Here is a 15,683-nt window from a genome sequence, read left to right as displayed (position 1 = left end):
ATATAAGATAGGGGACGGATTGATTTTTCTATGCTGCAACTTTGCTACTTATAGGATTGTCATCTGAGAACAAAGGTGACTTTATTTCTTTCAAAATTGGATGCCTTATATTTCTTTGTCCTGTCTAGTTGCTCTGGTAGGACTTCTTGCACTATGTTTAAATAGAATCAGTGAAAATAGGCATCCTTGTCTTGTTCTTGATCTTAGAGTAAAACTTTTTGTCTTTTTGCCCCTTAGTGTGATATTAATAGTGGGTGTTTCATATGTTGCCTTTATTATGTTGAGGTAGTTTGTTTGTATGCCTATTTATTTTTAAATACATTCTATTGATTAGGTTATTACAGTTGTCCCATTTCCCCCCTTTATTCCCCACTGCCTGCACCTCCCTCCCACCTGCATTCCTCTGCCCCCATTAGTTCATGTCTGTGGGTCATACATATAAGTTCTTTGATTTCTCCATTTCCCATACAATTCTAAACCTCCCCCTGTCTATTTTATACCTACCATTTATGCTACTTATTCCCTGTACCTTTTCCTCTATTCCCCCTCCTCTCCTTCCCTGCTGCTAACCCTCCATGTGATCTCCATTTCTGTGATTCTCTTCCTGTTCTAGTTGTTTGCTTAGTTTTTTTGGTTTTGGTTTTGGTTCTATTAATAGCTGTGAATTTGTTGTCGTTTTCTGTTCATATTTTTAATATTCTTTTTCTTCGATAATTCCCTTTAATACTTAACATAATAAGGGCTTGGAGATGATGAACTTCTTTAATTTGACCTTATCTGGGAAGCACTTTATCTGCCCTTCCATTCTAAATGATAGAGCAATTTCTGGATAGAGCAATCTATCCTTTTTGCTGGATAGAGCAATCTTGGATATAGGTCCTTGCCTTTCACGATTTATAGTACTTCCTTCCAGCCCCTTCTTGCCTGCAAGGTTTCTTTGGAGAAATTAGCTGACAGTCTTATGTGAACTCCTTCATAGGTAACTGTCTCCTTTTCTCTTGCTGCTTTTAAGATTTCCTCCTTTTCTTTCATCTTGGGTAATGTAATTATGATGTACCTTGGTGTGTTCCTCCTTGAGTCCAACTTCTTTGGGACTCTCTGAGCTTCCTGGACTTCCTGGAAGTTTATTTCCTTTGCCATATTAGGGAAGTTCTCCTTCATTATTTATTCAAATAAGTTTTTAATTTCTTGCTCTTTCTCGTCTTCTTCTGGCACCCCTATGACTCAGATGTTGGAACATTAAAAGTTGTCCCTTAGGTTCCTAGGCTTCTCATATTTTTGAAATCTTGTTTCTTAATTTTGTTCTGGTTAAATGTTTATGTCTTCCTTCTGCTCCAGATCATTGCTTTGGTTCCTGGTTTCCTTACCTTCACTATTGGTTCCCTGTACATTTCTCTTTATTTCACTTTGCATAGCCTTCACTTTTTCCTCTGTGTTGCAACTATACTCAGCCATTTATGTGAGCATCCTGATTACCAGTGTTTGATCTGTGTATCTGATAGGCTGGCTATCTGTTCATCACTTTAGTTCTGTTTTTGCAACTTGGATCTGTTCTTTCATTAGGGTCATAATTTTTTTTGTCTCAGTGCAGCTGTTATGTTGTAAGGGGCAGAGCCTTAGGTGTTTGCAGGGTGGAGCAACCCACGTCATTGTGTTGTGGCACTGTGTGTGGAGAAAGGGTCCAAGAGGGAACAATATCACTTTCTGGACTCTCTGCCGGCTTTCAGTCACTTCTGCTACCCACAAGCAAACTGGGCCCTTCTGATGGTGATTCCCGGGTGGGTGGGAGGTTATGTGTACATTCTGGGACTCAGTAGGTCTTTCCAGCGAACTCTCCTGGGAGGCTGGGAATTTCTCTTGCCACCACAATCTCCACAGGTTTTTATGCCAGAGGTTTTGAGACTTTATTTCTTCACACTGGAACCCTGGGTTGCGTGGTCTGTCTCGGTCTCCAGTTGTTCCTCCCAGTTTATCCACATGCAAATATGGGACTGTGTGGTCTGCCAGCTGCTGTTTTGCTATGCGTCCTCTCTGCCTCAGCTGCCCTGCCCATTTCTCTGCCCCTCCTGTCAGTCTGAATGAAAGTTTCTTTAACTCATTGATTGTTGGACTTCCATGTAGTTTGATTTTCTGGCAGTTTTGGTTATTTTTGTTTGTAAACATGTTGTTGTCCTTCGTTTGGTTGTGCAAGGAGGCAAAGTATATTTACCTATGTCTCCATCTTGGCCAGAAGTTCTGTTCTTAATGTGTTCCTATTTGTTGAGTGGTTTTTTTAAAATCCTAAAATGATGTTGAATTTTGTCAAATTTTTTTGTATCAATTGAGATGGTTATGCTTTTTGTCCTTCCTTTTGTTAATGTGGTATATTATATTAATTGTCCTATATATTACATATATAAGGCTATCTTTGCATTCCAGGAATAAATCCTACTTAGTCATGTTGTACGATCTTTTGAGTATGTTGTTGAATTCTGTTTGGTAGTATTTTGTTGAGGGTCTCATTCCCTTTTGCATTTGGATAATTAAAGGCTCACAGATGCCTTTAAAAGTGTAGCCGTACTGCATTGTATACTATACTTTCCATTGTCTTTACTTCTAAGGAAAATATGTTGAACAGAATGTGATAATATATTTTTAATAGCTAATCATTCATACTCATAGATATGCATATTTGGTTGCACATACCTCATTAATACCAGCATAAAATAATCGTGATGCCTGGATTCTAGACCACGGTTTTCAATCATGGCTGCACATTTAGCTCCCTAAGAGATTTGAAAAATATATATATTCCTTTTATATATAATATATAATATTTTAGGATATATTTTAAAATAATAGTGCCAGAACCACATTTCCAAATTCTTCAGAGGGAGACTGAGCATTCTTTTTTTTTTTTTCTTTAAGATCCCCAAGTGCAGACATGTTTGGAAAACCTGTTGTAGATTATCCTGACTGTGTATTAAGAGTTGTATCAGTGTAATTAAGAAAGCCTTAGACCTTAGCAAAATTGGATCAGACATTTCAGGGAAGAAGTTCTGCAGTCTGTTTTTGAAAAGACTTAAGTTTTTCTGGGGCACAGCTAGGTTTCTGACCACTAATCCACAATTTTCTCAGCCATAGAAAGGGACACTTGGCAAACTATTTTAATTACAGTTATCTGCAAGTGCCCCAAATGTTATGGTCTGAAACGAGATACATATGTTTTATATACCAGGTAAGTAGTAGCTAAGTTATTCTCTTCTTACCAGTGATGAAATTGACATGGGCATCTATCCAGGTAGAGATCTATTTCATTGCTTCACAGGGTTGCAGTAGTATGTGTGGGCAAGATTAAAATTTTTTCTTAGGCATACCTGCTCATACACCCAAACAGATTTTAGTATTTAGCATATGTCACAATAGACTAGAACCTTCATATGTAATATAATATAAAACATCTCATTGGTTCTGTCAGGGTAAGTATATTAGTCTGTAAGGGCTGCCATAAGAAAATACCATAGACTATGTGGCTTAAACAACAGAAATTCATTTTTGTTTTCTTACAATTCTGAAGGCTAAAAAAGTTAGGGCAGTTTTGCTTTTTTCTGAAGCCTTTCTCATTGGCTTACATATACATGATCACTTTTTTTGTTGTCTTTACACAGTCTTGTTTTCTGTGAGCATGCATCATTGGTGTCTTTGTAGGTCCTGATCTCTCCTTATAAAGTCATTGGTCTAATTGGATTAGAGCCCACCCTGTTAGCTTCATTTTAACTTAGTTACCTTTTTAAAGACCTTGTCTCCAAATACAGCTATCTTTTGAGGTACTAGGAATTAAGGCTGTAGCTCATTCATTCTATAAACATTGAGTTCAAAATGTTTTGTAACTGAGTGAACTAATGAGTTGAATAAATTACTTGTAACTTTTTAAATGAATGTTTAATCATACTTTTAGAACATAATAGCAAGATATAATGCATTATCAGATCTGTAATTTTTGGTTTACCATGGCAGGCAGATAATGAATGCACTTGTGTTATTCTAAAAGTTATACTAAAGTATTTAGGAAAAAATGTTATAAATCTGAGAGGGAGTTAGAGCCTTATCTTTATGTCATTTATGATATGAATTTGTTTTAAAAATTCATCTTGACTAATTTTAATTATAATAACAAAGTTTATACTATATATCAAAATTGAACAGTTCATTCTGGAGATGGTTGCTGTTTAGGCCAATGGAAGTTAATGATAGAACAATAAATGTACAAGAGACTTATCATATTCTTATTTTTCTATTAGTGACAATATTAAATAACCTTTTATCTTTCGTGCACACACGTAAGGCTAGTGAAAATCTACCCAGAAACCTGCAGTGTGTCTGGATAAAAAAATTGATAAAAAGAAAGTGTGCTGCCCTGGCTGGTATGGCTCATTGGATTGAGGGTCGCCCTATGAACCAAAGGGTCCCCAGTTCGATTCCCAGTCAGGGCACATGCCTGGGTTGCAGGCCAGGTCCCCAGTAGGGTGCACGCAAGAGGCAACCACACATTGATGTTTCTCTCCCTCTCTTCCGCCCTTCCCCCCTCTCTAAAAAAATGAATAAAATCTTTTTAAAAAAGTGTGCTTTGTTTAATTCCCATAATTGACTGATTATAAGCTTTATTATCCTTTATAGTTATCCTGCATTTTGTGTCTTCATTTAGATATTTGCACACCTACTAGTTGTTTAAAACAGTGTATGAGGTCTGTACAGAAGATATCCAGCCATGTAATCTAGATACATTTATATCTAGATACATTTATTGAAGAAGATACAATATATAAGAAACATTGTACATAGGACAATGGCATCTCAGTACCCTTCAGGATAGGCATCTTGAGGCCTCACACAGTTCTCCCAGTCACCATCAGCTGTCCCATTGAATTTTCCTGAATCTCATTGATGGTCTGGGATCTCTCCCCTTTACAAAGTGTTTTAGTTTGGGGAAAAGCCAGAAGTCACGAGGCGCCAAGTCTAGGCTGTAGCGGGGCTGAGTCACCTGGGTGATTTGATGTTTCACCAAAAAGCGATGCACAATATGTGATGAGTGAGTGGGCACATTGTTGTGATGAAGCTGCCAATCACCAGGTGCTCATAGCTGCGGCATTATGAATTAAGTAGTTTTTATGGAGGAGTGTTCAATCTTACTGTAAAATTTGATGTGGATTTGTTGCTCTACTCACTCAGTCATTTTGAATGCCATGTCCACCACAGTACACATGCTTATTCAGCAGCATCTAGCACCCCCACTGACTAGTACAGTGAAGTCGTCATTGTTCATGTACGTGCATTCCAGTCCACTCCTTTTCTGCCAGGTTACATCAGTATCCCACAAACTGTTCTCATTATATTAACAATGGCTGGACTTTTCCTGGAAAGACCTTATACAACAAGAGATATTCCCTTCTCTTGAAATTTTGGTTCATTGGAAAAAAAGAGATTAATCAGCAGTTACAGTCAGTTGAATATTTGAAAGGCATTAAAACTCTAAAAGGGACAGTTCTTCAAAGCATGTGTAAAAGGCCCTGGCTAGTATAGCTCAGTGGATTGAGCATGGACCTGTGAACCAAAGCGTTGCTGGTTCAGTTCCCAGTCAGGGTACCTGCCTGGGTTGCAGGCCAGTTCCCAGTAGAGACAGGTTGCACTAGAGGCAACCACACATTGATGTTTCACTCCCCATCTTTATCCCTCCCTTCTTTGTCTAAAAATAATCTTTTTTAGAAAAGCACATGAAAAAAGTATTTGAAATGTAGAGTGTTCAAGGAAGGCTTCTCAGAGTAAATGATGTTTAGAGCTATGATTTGAAGGAAGTTTTGAGTTAAAATTAACTAAGCTTATGTGATGGAGGGCTGGAGAGGAGAGCAGGATTCCAGACCACAGAAACTACATATACAGAGGCCCCGTGATAAGAAGAATTGTGTTGGAAAATTTGAGAAAGGGCCAGTGTGGTTGAATTCCTGAATACTGTTTGGAATAAAGTATGAAGCTAGACTGGGGCAGGGCCCATTCAAGCCATTTTAGCTATGTTTAAGAGTTGGAGCTATGTCCTCAGAGAGAAAAACGTTGTGTTCCACAGAGTTCCACAGAGTTCATTATTCTGACTATAGGTATGAAGAACTGATTAGAAAGGAACCGATAGAGCCGCTTAGAAGACAATTTGGAGAAATGGGAAGATGATCTATAAGTGAAGAAAAGGCCTGAAACAGATCTTTTTCTACTCTCCTCAGTCACTGTACTTAGAGTGACATTGTTATTAAACCCATAAGTCTTTTACTCTGTGTTTTTCATTAATTTCTAAAGCAACTTAAAGTCTTTTAAGAAAATATGGAATTCAAAAACAACAAGCAAGAAAAAGGAAGCATTAAAGCATTATATTCAGAGTCCCTTGCTTCCTAAGAAAAATTTAACATTGAAACTTTAAGTCCATCATAGCAATACATACTTTTTGCACAAAAGATTGACCTCTTTTGTTCTGTTTTTAAACTTTTGTACCAAGATATTTTACATTCTTATTTACCTAATTTATTGAAAGATTGATTTCTTTCCATTCCAATGTTGTATTCCAGTATAACTTTTTCTGTTGCTTCAGTGGTATTTTGGAAAAAGAATTTCCTACCACTTGGTGGCACTGCTTGGCTTAAAAATGAATCAGAATATCTTAACTGTGCTGTTCTACATAAATGATTAAGTTGAGATGGAACGTATTTGATATTAAGCAGCCTAACATTACAAATGTTTCGTTCTGATTTTGCATATGAAATATTAATTGGTGGTATAAAGTCGAGTTTTATTGAACTGTAGTGGAATATAAAAATATAAGTCAAGACTTAGTTTAGGGAGGGAAGCAAATTTTTGATACAACTCATTTATATTTTTTCTTAATCCTCTGTTTCTAAATGTTGGGGAAAATACTTTTAATATTAGAAACAAAATCTTCAATATTCTTTTAATATTAACATTTTCTGAGATCTGTGTTTTGTTTTACATAAAGCTAATTTTTTTTCAGGTGATAAATGGAGCATATAGGAAGACAGAAAATTTAAATTAATTATGTATTACTGCAGCATTCTGAAAACTCAGTCCTTTTAAGATATTTTATTTACTTTGTTTAATTGGACAAAGGATCCCGAACTGTAAGATGTGGAAAATTATTATGTCCCCAGACATGATTTTAATAGCTGAAGTATTTGTAACTATTGATTTCTAGGTTTCATATACAGCATATAAAATCTTTTTTTTTTAAGAATATAGTAAGTATAGGGAAGTACACAGAGTGTAAGTGTAGACTTCAGTGACATGCCAAAGTAAACACCCCATGACCACCACACATCAAGAAATAGAATACTGCCAGAAACCCCATTTCTTTTCCCAGCCACTCTTTTTCCTGTATCCTGGAGTGACCATGGGCCTGGCTTCAAAGGACATTTGGATTGAATAATGCTGTCATGAAGATTCTTGTACATATTACTTGAGGCATATGCATGACACTTATTTTAAGTATATGGCATCTGTCCAGAAGGTATTCAGCTATGTAATATGAAAAATAAAGACATTTATTGAAGAAGGTATAAGAAACATTGTAGATAGGATAATGACACCTCAGTCCCCTTCAAAGTAGGCACCTTAGGCCCTCACACAGTTTTCTCAGTCACCATCAGCTGCCCTGTTGAATTTTCCTGAATGTCGTCAATGGTCTGGAATCTCTACCCTTTCAAAATTGATTTTATTTTTGGGAAAAGCCAGAAGTCATGGGGTGTCAAATCTGGGCTGTAGCGGGGCTGAGTCACCTGGGTGATTTGATGTTTCACAAAAAAACTGCACTGGATGTGATGCATGAGTGGGCATATTGTGGTGAAGCTGCCAATCATCAGTTGCGCATAGATGAGGGCCTTCTGACTCATCTGAATAATTTCTGTGGAGGAATGTTCAAGCTTAATGCAAGAGTTGATGTAGATTTGTTGCTCCACTCACTCAGTTATTTTGAATGCCATGTCCATAAAGTATGCATGCTCACTCAACAGTATTTACCACGCCCACTGACTAGTACAGTGAAGTAGTCTTTGTTCACACATGCTCATTGCAGTCCACTCTCCTTGGCTGCTAGGTTATATCTATGTTGCACAGACCTTGTTATATTAACAATAGGTGGGATTTTTCCAGACAGACCCCGTATACAAGGAGTAAAATAGCTAGGTCATTAGTGTATTATATATTGAAATTTAGAATATAACATAAGAATTGTTTTCACAGTGGTTGTACCTTTCCCATTAACAGGATATGAGGGCTCCTGTTGTTCCATATTCTCACTAACATTTGGTATTAATAGCTTCTTTAATTTTAGTCCTTCTGTAGGATGCATTCCCTTGATTTCCAATGAGATTTAGTGCTTTTTCATAAATTTATCGACTTTTGGGTATCCTCTTGTGAAGTCTCTTCTCCCCACCCTTGCCATTTTGTTATTACTACTGAACTTTCTGTGTTAGTGATTTAAAGGAATTATATATTTTATGGATATGAGCCCCTCTTTTCTATTGGAGTTTCTGTCCTTTTTATTTTGTTTTTAGGAGATTTTGTGTATGGTAGATACAAACCCTTTGTTTAGTTACATTTGTTGAAAAAACATATCCCATTTTTACCTCATTTTTTGATGAAAGGAAGACCTTCATTTAGAAAAATTTGTTTGTTTTTAGAGATAGGGGAAGGGAAAAAGAGGAAAGAAACATCAATCATACCTCTGGAATGCCCCGAACCCAAAGACCTGGATGGTATTTCATGCATGTGCCCCGATGGAAATCAAACTGGCGACCTTTCTGTTTGCAAGATAACACCCAACCCACTGAGGGTCTTAATTTTGAATGTAGTTTGATTTATCATTGTTTTCCTTCAAAGTCAGTGCTTCTTGTGCTCTATTGAAGAAGTCTATTCCTGCTCCAACAATACGAAGATACTCTTTTATGTTATTTTCTATAACTGATTTTCAATCTTTTCTATCTCATGGCACACCAAAAAATTATTGCTGATCTGACAAAAAAATAGGTCAAGTCACACCAGATAGCCATCGTTGTGTTGGCTGTTGTCATTTTTTTATTTGACAATCTTTTTTTTAATCCTCACCTGAGGACATTTTTTTTTTCATTGCTTTTAGAGTGGAAGGGAGAGAGGAAGGGAGAGAAACATCGATGTGAGAGTGAAACATTGATTGGTTGCCTCCCATACACACCTGGACCGTGGATCAGACCCACCACCTGGTCTGTACCCTGACTGGGAATCAAACCTGCAATTCTTCAGTTTTAGGACGATGCTCCAAGGGTCTGGGACTACTGGCCTCGGCAAATCTGTTGGGATATCACAAGTCATATTCTTGGCGACTTCATTATACATTTGTAGGAGAATTAGAGTGAAAAAGGCAAATATAAAATACAGTCTTAGTATTATTATGAAAATAGTTGTGATTTTGAGGAGTCCTCTAATAGGATCTTGGGAACTCTCAGGTGCTCTGCACATTGCACTTTTGGGAACTGCTTTGCACCATATATCCTTGACCTCCAAGAGTCTTAATATTACTTCATATTTTCCAGACAATGCAAAGAACCTAAACACTTTAATTCTATTAATTCTGCCCCTTACCCTTTGTTCAGTGTATTTGCTATAATGCTCATGTATTTTTAACTTCATATGTGTTTTAATTTCCATAAGATACTATTTTATGTCATTATTTTAAATTTACCCACAGACTTACTGTTTCATAACTTTTTATTCCTTCCTGTATCTTCAGTTCTCCATCTGTGATTTTTTTAAGAGCACCTTTTAGTATACCATTTGTTGTAGATTGGTACTGAAAAAAATTGTCTTAGTTTTTGTTGTCTGGCTATGGGCTTTATTTCATATTTACTTTTGAATGATAATTTTCTCCAGATTAGAATTCTTGATTGGCAGTTCTTTTCTTTTTGGCTTTGCAGTAGGTTTTTATGTTTTTTTACTTTTCAATTACTGTTGACATCCAGTATTTTATTAGTTTCTGGTGTACAGCATTTTCTTTTAACAAGAATATTATCCCTTTGTGTTCTGTCTTCTTTTGCTTCTGTTAGGAAATTAGTTGTTAGTTTTGTTGATGCCTTCCAGCCAAAAAGACCAGGAAGAACACCTATAGCTGGACAAGTTTAGGTGTTGCACAGGGATTCCACACACAGTAGGGAACCTTTGTCTCTGTAAGAGGGTATTAGAAAGAACCTATTACAGAATTTGGACTTCAGTTGGGTAATTTTAGAGAGGGTCTGAGAAAGTAGAAGTTGGCTTTAAATTGAATGTCATCAGAATATAGGGTCATTTTATGATGCTCTCTTCCCTTTTTTACTTGTGAAATTCATATACATTCATCATTTTAATTGTACAATTCAGCGGTATTTATATGTTTACAGTATTGTGCAGCGGCCGGTTTTTTGATTTAAAAACTATGTATCCATTAAGTAATTACTTCTAGTTCCCCTGCCCCTTTCTACTACCACCTGGTGGTAACCCAGTACTTACTGTCTCTATGGATTTGCCTATTTTGATATTTCATGCTATAAGAACCATAAAATAGATGACTTTTATGTTCTTTCTTTTAGCATCATGTTTTCAAGGCTCATCCAAGTTATAGCATGTACTTTGTTTCTTTTTTTGGCTATTATGAATAATGATCCTATAAACATTCATATATAGGTTTTCGTATACATATGTCTTCAGTTCTCTGGGGTGTATATATTCTAGGATTTGAATAACTGGGTCATATATAATTCTATGTTACCTTTGTTAGGAAACACCAAACTTTTCCACAATGTCACCAGCAATGTTTAAGGGTCTCTGTTTCTGCACATTCTTATATTCTCAGTAACACATGTTAACACATATTATTTTTCTTTTTTAATTAAAGCTTTTTTTATATTTTAATTAAAGCTTTTTTTATATTTTATTTATTTATTTTTAGAGAGCGAGGGGAAGGGAAGGAGAAAGAGTGGGAGAGAAACATCAATGTGTAGTTGCCTCTCATGTATCCCCTACTGGGTACCTGGCATGTGTGCCCTGACTGGGAATCGAACTGTCAACCCTTTGCTTTACAGGCCCGTGCTCAATCCACTGAGCTACACCAGCCAGGGCTAATTAAAGCTGTCTAATGGGGGTAAAATAGTATGTCGTTGTGGTTTTCATTAGGATTTTCTTAATGACCAAGATGTTGAATATCTTTTCTTGAGCTTGTTGGCCATTTATATATCTTTCAAGAAATGTCTATTCAGGGCCTTTGCCTGTTTTTAAAATTGGGTTGCTTATCTCTTTGTTGTTAAGTTGTTTAATACATTCTGGACATTAAACCCTTAAAAAGTATATCTTGATAATGTCCTTTAGTGCACACGTTTTTTATTAATGTTGTCCAAATTATCTATTTTTTTGCTCTGTTTTTTGCTCTCAGATCTAATCATCCATTACCAAATTTGGCATCATAAAGATCCATCTCTAGACTTTAAGAGCTTTATAGATTTAGTTATATTTTATATTGTTGATACATTTTTATTTAATTTCTGTACATGATATGAGGCAGTGGTCCAACTTTATTCCCTTGCATGTGATTGTCCATTTTTTTCAGCAACATTTATTGAAAAGATATTTTTCCCCATTTGAATGGTCTTGGCACCTTTGTTAAAAATCAGTTGGCCACAGATGTTTCTGTTTATTTCTGGATTCTCAAATCTTCTATTCCATTGGGCTCTATATTTCTACCCTTATGCCAGTAACACGTTGATTATAATAGCTTTGTAGTAAGTTCTTATAAATCAAGTGAGTCTTCCTACTTTATTTCTTTTTCAGTATTGTTTTTTATCCTTAGGGTTCCTTGCAGTTTGATAATAAATTTGAGGATCAGCTTATCTATTTCTGGAAAAAAAATGGCCATTAGCATTTTGATAGGAATTGCATTGAGTCTGTAGATGCAATTTGGGAAGTTTTGCCATCTTAAAAATATTCAAAATTCACTTTTGAATTCATGAACACAGGTGTCTTTCCATTTATTTAAGCCTTCTTTCATTTCTTTCAGCAATATTTTATAGTTTTTAGTGTACAAGTCTTCTGCTGCATTGGTTACATTTAGTCCTAACTATTTTATTGTTGGATGATTTTGTAAATGAAATTATTTTCTTAAATTTTTTTTGTTCACTCATTGCTGGCATAGAAAAACAAGTGATTTTTTGTATGTGGTATTACACCTGCAGGTTTACTTTGTTGATGATATTAACTCTAGTGGGGGGGGGGGCGTGTGTATAGTCTGTGGGATTTCCTGTATTTGGAATCATGTCATCTGCAAATAGAGATGGTTTTATTTCTTCAATCCCAATTTGGTTTGTTAAATAAACACTTTTATTTTTCTTGCATAATTGCTATGCCTGGGATTTTCCAGTACAATGTTGAATAGCAGTGGTGAAAGCATACAGTCTTGTCTTGTTACTGATTTTTTTCTTTGTTACTGGTTTTATAGAGGAAAGTTTTCACCATTAATGTGTATGTTAGCTGTGGGGTTTTCAAGGATGTTTTTTATCCTGTTATGGAAATTCCTTTACATTCCTAGTTTGTTGGATGTTTTTATCATGAAACAATGTTGGATTTTTGTAGTGTTCTTTATGTGTCTGTTGAGATCAAGTATTTTTTCTTTGTTTTATTAATATGTATTACATTGATTGATTTTCTTTATTGAAACACGGTTGCATTCGTGGAATAAATCTCACTTGGTTATGATATATAATCCTTTTAATGTGCTGTTGGATTCAATTTGGTAGTATTTTGTTGAGAATTTTTGCATCCATATTCATAAGGGTCTTTGTTTTACTTTTGGTATCTTTGTTCTAGTGCAGCAATTTTCAACCTTCTTCATCTCATAGCACTAGTTACTAGTTTAGTAACATAAACTAGTTACTAAAATTCTACAGCACATCAAAAAATGTATTTTTTGCTGATCTGATAAAAAATAGGTATAAATTTGATTCATTTGATTCATTTGCTGCTGTTGTTTTTTTTATTTGACAATCTAAGGGGAAAGAGGTCAATATTCCTGACTAAACAGTCAGGTATTGCATGTTTTAAAAATTCTTGTTGCACACCAGTGTACCTCATTATAGCACACTAGTTGAAAATCTGTTTTCAGTTAATGCTGACCTCATAGAATATGTTAGGAAGTGGTCCATCTTATAATTTTGGAAGAGTTTGTGAAAGATTGGTGTTAATTCTCTAAATGGTAAAATTAGCAGTGAAACTGTCTAGTCCTGAACTTCTCCTTCTTGGAAGGTTTTTGATTATCAATTCAATTACTTTACCTGTTACAAGTCTGTTTAGATTTTCTATTTTCTCTTGAGTTAGGTTTTATAATATGTGTGTTTGTAGGAATTTGTTCATCACAATTATCTAATTTGTTGGCATCTAATAGTTCATAGCATTTTGTGACAATTTCTCTTAAGGTCTGTGTAATGTTCCTACATTTGTTTCCCATTTTCAGTTATTTGCATCTTTTCTCTTTTTTCCCTAGTTGGTTTCTTTGTCAGTTTTATTGATCTTTTTGAAAGTCAACTTTTGATTTGATTCTCTCTATTATCTCTTATCTGTACTCTAACGTATTTCCTTTCATCTGCTGGCTTTACATTTAATTTGCTCCATTTCTAATTCTTTAAAGTATAAAACTAGGTTATTGATTTGTAACTTTTTAATGTAGGCATTTGTAGTATAAATTTCCCTCTGCATACTGCTTTGTCGTGTTTCATATTTTGGTATGTTTTTGTTTGCATTCATTTGAAGATTGCCTTCTTAATAAATTTCATCTGTAGGGAAGGCAGACTAATGCTAGGATGAGCTTCTCATTTGATAAAACGTCAACTCATTTAGTGAAAGAAAGCAGTTTGTGTCACCCAATGACCTTGTCTAAAGGGAATATTTGTGAGATATTTTTATGTTCAACAGGAGTACAGTATGATTTAGCTGAAACTATTAGATTAGTTCTTCAGCATCAGGAGCTGCTTTTTTTTTAGTCTAATTACTGTCCCTTTGTAGACATTCTTTTTTTTCCTCTAACTACAAGTACTTTTAAGATTTTCTCACTGTCTTTCATTGTCATTAGTTTTACTGTGATGTATCCAGGTATAGTTTTCCTTTTAATTATCCATCTTAGAGTTCTTGGTGCTTCTGGAAACATGACTTGATGTCCTTTGTCAATTTTAGAAAATTCTCAGCCATTATCTCTTCCAAATTTTTATTCTATCCCATTTTCTTCTTCTAGGATTTCCATTAAATATGTGTTAGATCTTTCCACTGTATCTTTTGGGGGGCTTCTTTTCTCCATTTTCCATCCCTTTGTTTCTCTTTGCTCATTCTAGATATTTTGTTCTGACGTTTCTCTAGTTCACGAATTAACTCTTTTTGTTTTATTTCAGTAGGTTTTTTCCCAGTTTTATTGATATACAATTGACATGCTATAAGTAACCGTTTAATTGTGTGTAGTCTTTAGTTTGTTGCATGGTGGCCAGAGAATATTATCTACATGATTTCTATCCCTGTTAGAAATTTTTCTATGGTCATTAGAATAAATAGTCAAGTTTTGTAAATGTTCTAGTTGTTTTTAAATATGAATGCCTATTTCCCTTTAATTTTTTAAATTTATTGATTTTAAAGGGAAGTGGGGAGAGAGGGGAAGAGACATTGAGTTGTTGTTCCACTTATGGTATGCACTCATTTGTTTATTCTTCTGTGTGCCCCAGCAAGGAATTGAACCTGCAACCTTGGCGTATTGGGATGATGTTCTAACTAACTGAGCTACCTGGCCAAGGCGAAAAATGTCTGTATAGAGGTCAGTTTCTTATATAGAGCTCTCTGTGTATTTGATTGGTATCTTTAAATATTTTTCCGTGCCCCCTAAAAGAATTTTGAAAAAGAGGGAGCCATTGAAGTGTTCTGAGGAACATTATATGTCTTAGGTTTTGAAAACTATCCCTCTGGTTGTTGTATCAAGAAAAGATAAGGGTAGATGCACTAAGACCAGATTAGGAAGGTGTTGAAATTAAACATAGGAGAGATAATAGTGGACCTGGGTGTAGCAATAGTGAGAAGTGATTGGTTCTACATGTAATTTGAAAGTAGTAAAAATAGGATTTCCTGATGGTTTGGATATGAAGTAGGAATAAAAGAGAGTAAGGAAGACTTCTTGGTGTAACTGACCTGCACAGTTGCTGGTGATGCAGAAATTTGCAGATTTGTGTTAGAGAACCTTTCTTTTATAATGTGAGAGAAAAGTGTTCTTACAAGAGATGAGTAAGGAAAACTAGAATTTTTTTCCTTGATCTGTTGACTTTTGTGGAGAAGTGTTTATTAAAGCCTCCCTGTGAAACTGTCAATTTCTCCTAATACTTCTATAAGTCTATAATTATATATTTGCAGCCATTTTGTTGTATGCAAAGGAATTAATGAGTATTTTATCTTCTTAGTAGATCTTATTATATATTATATTAATTAGTATACTTTATTAGTATATAATTTTCATCCTTATTAGGCTTATTTTTGCCTTAAATTTCATTTGATTTTTGATAATAGATATATATTTCTTTTTATTAACATTTGCCTATTTATCTTTTCATAATCTTATTTTTAATTTCTGT

At 35.1% G+C, this 15,683-nt stretch overlaps 1 protein-coding gene across 16 annotated transcripts in view; it reads left to right on the top strand.

The window, feature by feature from the left end:
* The window catches only part of ZNF644 (zinc finger protein 644), a 105,404-nt gene that overhangs the window by 52,951 nt on the left and 36,770 nt on the right, over positions 1–15,683 (top strand). The window contains exon 2 of one of the 16 annotated variants that reach the window (XM_053655415.1): positions 14,790–14,878. The exons of 14 other annotated variants lie outside the window; for them this stretch is intronic. The gene's annotated coding sequence lies outside the window, so the exon portion shown is untranslated. Of the gene's footprint in view, positions 1–9,190; positions 9,270–14,789; positions 14,879–15,683 lie in introns of those variants that run through there. One more of the 16 variants, XM_053655416.1, reaches the window with a different exon arrangement.

The sequence above is a fragment of the Artibeus jamaicensis genome, unplaced genomic scaffold (genome assembly GCF_021234435.1).
Source record: "Artibeus jamaicensis isolate MK-2021 breed Jamaican fruit bat unplaced genomic scaffold, CSHL_Jam_final scaffold_1019, whole genome shotgun sequence".
Lineage (NCBI taxonomy): Eukaryota > Metazoa > Chordata > Mammalia > Chiroptera > Phyllostomidae > Artibeus > Artibeus jamaicensis.
The sequence above is the reverse complement of the archived record's forward strand: the minus strand, read 5'-3'. Positions and strand labels throughout refer to the sequence as shown.